This window comes from Nansenia antarctica (genome assembly GCF_963989245.1).
Source record: "Nansenia antarctica genome assembly, chromosome: 9".
In the NCBI taxonomy this organism is placed as follows: Eukaryota; Metazoa; Chordata; class Actinopteri; order Argentiniformes; family Microstomatidae; genus Nansenia; species Nansenia antarctica.
In genome coordinates this window covers 45716471-45722558 of record NC_137679.1, presented here as the reverse complement: position 1 = coordinate 45722558, position 6088 = coordinate 45716471, and positions in this window count along the sequence as shown.

Here is a 6088-nt window from a genome sequence, read left to right as displayed (position 1 = left end):
TTTCATCAATAGACATATTGGTAGGCTGTGGCTGCTGCATCAGCACTCAACCAATCACATCCTTCTTGGCTGCCTGATTGGAGTGTAGTGAATGTTTGATCAGTGTGTTCTCATTGTTTCCAAAGATGTGGAAATCCAAGTGATACTAAATGTTGTTTTACACGAGGGGAGTAACTGAAAGCCTGACTGAAGCAGAACCTGGATATTCCAGCAGGGGGCAGCAGAGATCAGAACCTTGATATTCCAGCAGGGGGCAGCAGAGATATGTGAGACTCAACTGTAGCTGAGAGCCTCAGAGAGACTGGTGGCTCTCTGTAGACTGTGGTGTCCAGTCTCTCTCTCTGTAGACTGTGGTGTCCAGTCTCTCTCTCTGTAGACTGTGATGTCCAGTCTCTCTCTCTGTAGACTGTGATGTCCAGTCTCTCTCTCTGTAGACTGTGATGTCCAGTCTCTCTCTCTGTAGACTGTGGTGTCCAGTCTCTCTCTCTGTAGACTGTGGTGTCCAGTCTCTCTCTGTAGACTGTGATGTCCAGTCTCTCTCTCTGTAGACTGTGATGTCCAGTCTCTCTGTAGACTGTGATGTCCAGTCTCTCTCTCTGTAGACTGTGATGTCCAGTCTCTCTCTCTGTAGATTGTGATGTCCAGTCTCTCTCTCTGTAGACTGTGATGTCCAGTCTCTCTCTCTGTAGACTGTGATGTCCAGTCTCTCTGTAGACTGTAGTGTCCAGTCTCTCTCTCTGTAGACTGTGGTGTCCAGTCTCTCTCTCTGTAGACTATGATGTCCAGTCTCTCTCTCTGTAGACTGTGATGTCCAGTCTCTCTCTCTGTAGACTGTGATGTCCAGTCTCTCTGTAGACTGTGATGTCCAGTCTCTCTTTCTGTAGACTGTGGTGTCCAGTCTCTCTCTCTGTAGACTGTGATGTCCAGTCTCTCTGTAGACTGTGGTGTCCAGTCTCTCTGTAGACTGTGGTGTCCAGTCTCTCTCTGTAGACTATGATGTCCAGTCTCTCTCTCTGTAGACTGTGATGTCCAGTCTCTCTCTCTGTAGACTGTGATGTCCAGTCTCTCTGTAGACTGTGATGTCCAGTCTCTCTGTAGACTGTGATGTCCAGTCTCTCTCTCTGTAGACTGTGATGTCCAGTCTCTCTCTGTAGACTGTGATGTCCAGTCTCTCTCTCTGTAGACTGTGATGTCCAGTCTCTCTCTCTGTAGACTGTGATGTTCAGTCTCTCTCTCTGTAGACTGTGGTGTCCAGTCTCTCTCTCTGTAGACTGTGATGTTCAGTCTCTCTCTCTGTAGACTGTGATGTCCAGTCTCTCTCTCTGTGGACTGTGATGTCCAGTCTCTCTCTCTGTAGACTGTGGTGTCCAGTCTCTCTCTGTAGACTGTGATGTCCAGTCTCTCTCTGTAGACTGTGATGTCCAGTCTCTCTCTCTGTAGACTGTGGTGTCCAGTCTCTCTGTAGACTGTGGTGTCCAGTCTCTCTCTCTGTAGACTGTGATGTTCAGTCTCTCTGTAGACTGTGGTGTCCAGTCTCTCTGTAGACTGTGATGTCCAGTCTCTCTCTCTGTAGACTGTGATGTTCAGTCTCTCTGTAGACTGTGATGTCCAGTCTCTCTCTCTGTAGACTGTGATGTCCAGTCTCTCTCTCTGTAGACTGTGATGTCCAGTCTCTCTCTCTGTAGACTGTGATGTCCAGTCTCTCTCTCTGTAGACTGTGATGTCCAGTCTCTCTCTGTAGACTGTGGTGTCCAGTCTCTCTGTAGACTGTGATGTCCAGTCTCTCTCTCTGTAGACTGTGATGTCCAGTCTCTCTCTCTGTAGACTGTGATGTCCAGTCTCTCTGTAGACTGTGATGTCCAGTCTCTCTGTAGACTGTGATGTCCAGTCTCTCTCTCTGTAGATTGTGATGTCCAGTCTCTCTGTAGACTGTGATGTCCAGTCTCTCTGTAGTTATCTGAGGTTAGGAGGCCTAGTGGTGACTAGCGTTATCTGAGGATAGGAGGTCTAGTGGCTAACGTTATCTGAGGTTAGGAGGTCTAGTGACTAACGTTATCTGAGGTTAGGAGGTCTAGTGGCTAACGTTATCTGAGGTTAGGAGGTCTAGTGACTAACGTTATCTGAGGTTAGGAGGTCTAGTGGCTAACGTTATCTGAGGTTAGGAGGTCTAGTGGCTAACGTTATCTGAGGTTAGGAGGTCTAGTGGCTAACGTTATCTGAGGTTAGGAGGCCTAGTGGTGACTAACGTTATCTGAGGTTAGGAGGTCTAGTGGCTAACGTTATCTGAGGTTAGGAGGCCTAGTGGTGGCTAACGTTATCTGAGGTTAGGAGGTCTAGTGGCTAACGTTATCTGAGGTTAGGAGGTCTAGTGGTGGCTAACGTTATCTGAGGTTAGGAGGCCTAGTGGCTAATGTTATCTGAGGTTAGGAGGTCTAGTGACTAACGTTATCTGAGGTTAGGAGGCCTAGTGGCTAACGTTATCTGAGGTTAGGAGGTCTAGTGACTAACGTTATCTGAGGTTAGGAGGTCTAGTGGCTAACGTTATCTGAGGTTAGGAGGCCTAGTGGTGACTAACGTTATCTGAGGTTAGGAGGTCTAGTGGCTAACGTTATCTGAGGTTAGGAGGCCTAGTGACTAACGTTATCTGAGGTTAGGAGGCCTAGTGGCTAACGTTATCTGAGGTTAGGAGGCCTAGTGGCTAACGTTATCTGAGGTTAGGAGGTCTAGTGGCTAACGTTATCTGAGGTTAGGAGGCCTAGTGGTGGCTAACGTTATCTGAGGTTAGGAGGCCTAGTGACTAACGTTATCTGAGGTTAGGAGGCCTAGTGGCTAACGTTATCTGAGGTTAGGAGGCCTAGTGACTAACGTTATCTGAGGTTAGGAGGCCTAGTGGTGGCTAACGTTATCTGAGGTTAGGAGGCCTAGTGGTGGCTAACGTTATCTGAGGTTAGGAGGCCTAGTGGTGACTAACGTTATCTGAGGTTAGGAGGCCTAGTGGTGACTAACGTTATCTGATGTTAGGAGGTCTAGTGACTAACGTTATCTGAGGTTAGGAGGCCTAGTGGTGACTAACGTTATCTGAGGTTAGGAGGCCTAGTGACTAACGTTATCTGAGGATAGGAGGTCTAGTGACTAACGTTATCTGAGGTTAGGAGGCCTAGTGGTGACTAACGTTATCTGAGGTTAGGAGGTCTAGTGACTAACGTTATCTGAGGTTAGGAGGTCTAGTGACTAACGTTATCTGAGGTTAGGAGGCCTAGTGACTAACGTTATCTGAGGTTAGGAGGCCTAGTGGTGGCTAACGTTATCTGAGATTAGGAGGTCTAGTGACTAACGTTATCTGAGGTTAGGAGGTCTAGTGACTAACGTTATCTGAGGTTAGGAGGCCTAGTGGTGGCTAACGTTATCTGAGGTTAGGAGGCCTAGTGGTGGCTAACGTTATCTGAGGTTATGAGGTCTAGTGACTAACGTTATCTGAGGTTAGGAGGCCTAGTGGCTAACGTTATCTGAGGTTAGGAGGCCTAGTGGCTAACGTTATCTGAGGTTAGGAGGCCTAGTGACTAACGTTATCTGAGGTTAGGAGGTCTAGTGACTAACGTTATCTGAGGTTAGGAGGTCTAGTGACTAACGTTATCTGAGGTTATGAGGCCTAGTGGCTAACGTTATCTGAGGATAGGAGGCCTAGTGGCCAACGTTATCTGAGGTTAGGAGGTCTAGTGACTAACGTTATCTGAGGATAGGAGGCCTAGTGGCCAACGTTATCTGAGGTTAGGAGGTCTAGTGACCAACGTTATCTGAGGTTAGGAGGCCTAGTGGTGACTAACGTTATCTGAGGATAGGAGGCCTAGTGGCTAACGTTATCTGAGGTTAGGAGGTCTAGTGGCTAACGTTATCTGTGGTTAGGAGGCCTAGTGGTGACTAGCGTTATCTGAGGTTAGGAGGCCTAGTGGCTAACGCTATCTGAGGTTAGGAGGCCTAGTGACTAACGTTATCTGAGGTTAGGAGGCCTAGTGACTAACGTTATCTGAGGTTAGGAGGCCTAGTGACTAACGTTATCTGAGGTTAGGAGGTCTAGTGACTAACGTTATCTGAGGTTAGGAGGTCTAGTGACTAACGTTATCTGAGGTTAGGAGGCCTAGTGGTGACTTACGTTATCTGAGGTTAGGAGGCCTAGTGGTGGCTAACGTTATCTGAGGTTAGGAGGCCTAGTGGTGACTTACGTTATCTGAGGTTAGCAGGTCTAGTGGCTAACATTATCTGAGGTTAGGAGGTCTAGTGACTAACGTTATCTGAGGTTAGGCGGTCTAGTGGCTAGCGTTATCTGAGGTTAGGAGGCCTAGTGGCTAACGTTATCTGAGGTTAGGAGGCCTAGTGGCTAACGTTATCTGAGGTTAGGAGGCCTAGTGGCTAACGTTATCTGAGGTTAGGAGGTCTAGTGACTAACGTTATCTGAGGTTAAGAGGTCTAGTGATCAACGTTATCTGAGGTTAGGAGGTCTAGTGGTGACTAACGTTATCTGAGGTTAGGAGGTCTAGTGACTAACGTTATCTGAGGTTAGGAGGTCTAGTGGCTAACGTTATCTGAGCTTAGGAGGCCTAGTGACTAACGTTATCTGAGGTTAGGAGGCCTAGTGGCTAACGTTGTCTGAGGTTAGGAGGTCTAGTGGCTAACGTTATCTGAGGTTAGGAGGCCTAGTGGTGACTAGCGTTATCTGAGGATAGGAGGTCTAGTGACTAACGTTATCTGAGGTTAGGAGGTCTAGTGACTAACGTTATCTGAGGTTAGGAGACCTAGTGGTGGCTAACGTTATCTGAGGTTAGGAGGTCTAGTGGCTAACGTTATCTGAGGTTAGGAGGCCTAGTGACTAACGTTATCTGAGGTTAGGAGGCCTAGTGGCTAACGTTATCTGAGGTTAGGAGGCCTAGTGGTGACTAGCGTTATCTGAGGTTAGGAGGTCTAGTGGCTAACGTTATCTGAGGTTAGGAGGCCTAGTGGTGGCTAACGTTATCTGAGGTTAGGAGGCCTAGTGGTGGCTAACGTTATCTGAGGTTAGGAGGCCTAGTGACTAACGTTATCTGAGGTTAGGAGGTCTAGTGACTAACATTATCTGAGGTTAGGAGGTCTAGTGACTAACGTTATCTGAGGTTAGGAGGCCTAGTGGCTAACGTTATCTGAGGTTAGGAGGTCTAGTGGCTAACGTTATCTGAGGTTAGGAGGCCTAGTGGTGGCTAACGTTATCTGAGGTTAGGAGGTCTAGTGGCTAACGTTATCTGAGGTTAGGAGGTCTAGTGACTAACGTTATCTGAGGTTAGGAGGTCTAGTGACTAACGTTATCTGAGGTTAGGAGGCCTAGTGGTGACTAGCGTTATCTGAGGTTAGGAGGCCTAGTGGTGGCTAACGTTATCTGAGGTTAGGAGGCCTAGTGACTAACGTTATCTGAGGTTAAGAGGTCTAGTGACTAACGTTATCTGAGGTTAGGAGGCCTAGTGGCTAACGTTATCTGAGGTTAGGAGGTCTAGTGACTAACGTTATCTGAGGTTATGAGGCCTAGTGGCTAACGTTATCTGAGGATAGGAGGCCTAGTGGCTAACGTTATCTGAGGTTAGGAGGCCTAGTGGTGGCTAACGTTATCTGAGGTTAGGAGGCCTAGTGGCTAACGTTATCTGAGGTTAGGAGGTCTAGTGACTAACGTTATCTGAGGTTAGGAGGTCTAGTGGTGGCTAACGTTATCTTGATGTGTAATAAAGTTGTAAAGTATGTCCCTGATAGCAGCTATGCTAAGTGTGTGCCCAGTCTGCTAGGAATACAAGCGGACCTCTTTATATGACACGTTATGCCTCGTCAACCAAACAACTACACCATCCAACATCATGAGGAAGCCACATGCACCTGTCTGCTGCCAGGGGTTTAAATGTACGTGTGTGTGCTGCTTTCTACAACGGCCATGAAAACTGCTCCAATCTAAATGTTAACAGAATGTCCGAAATTATTTATTTTGTATTTTGTCTTTTATTATTATTATTATTATTATTATTATAATTACTATATTTATTATTATTGTTATTATTATTATTACTATTATTATAAT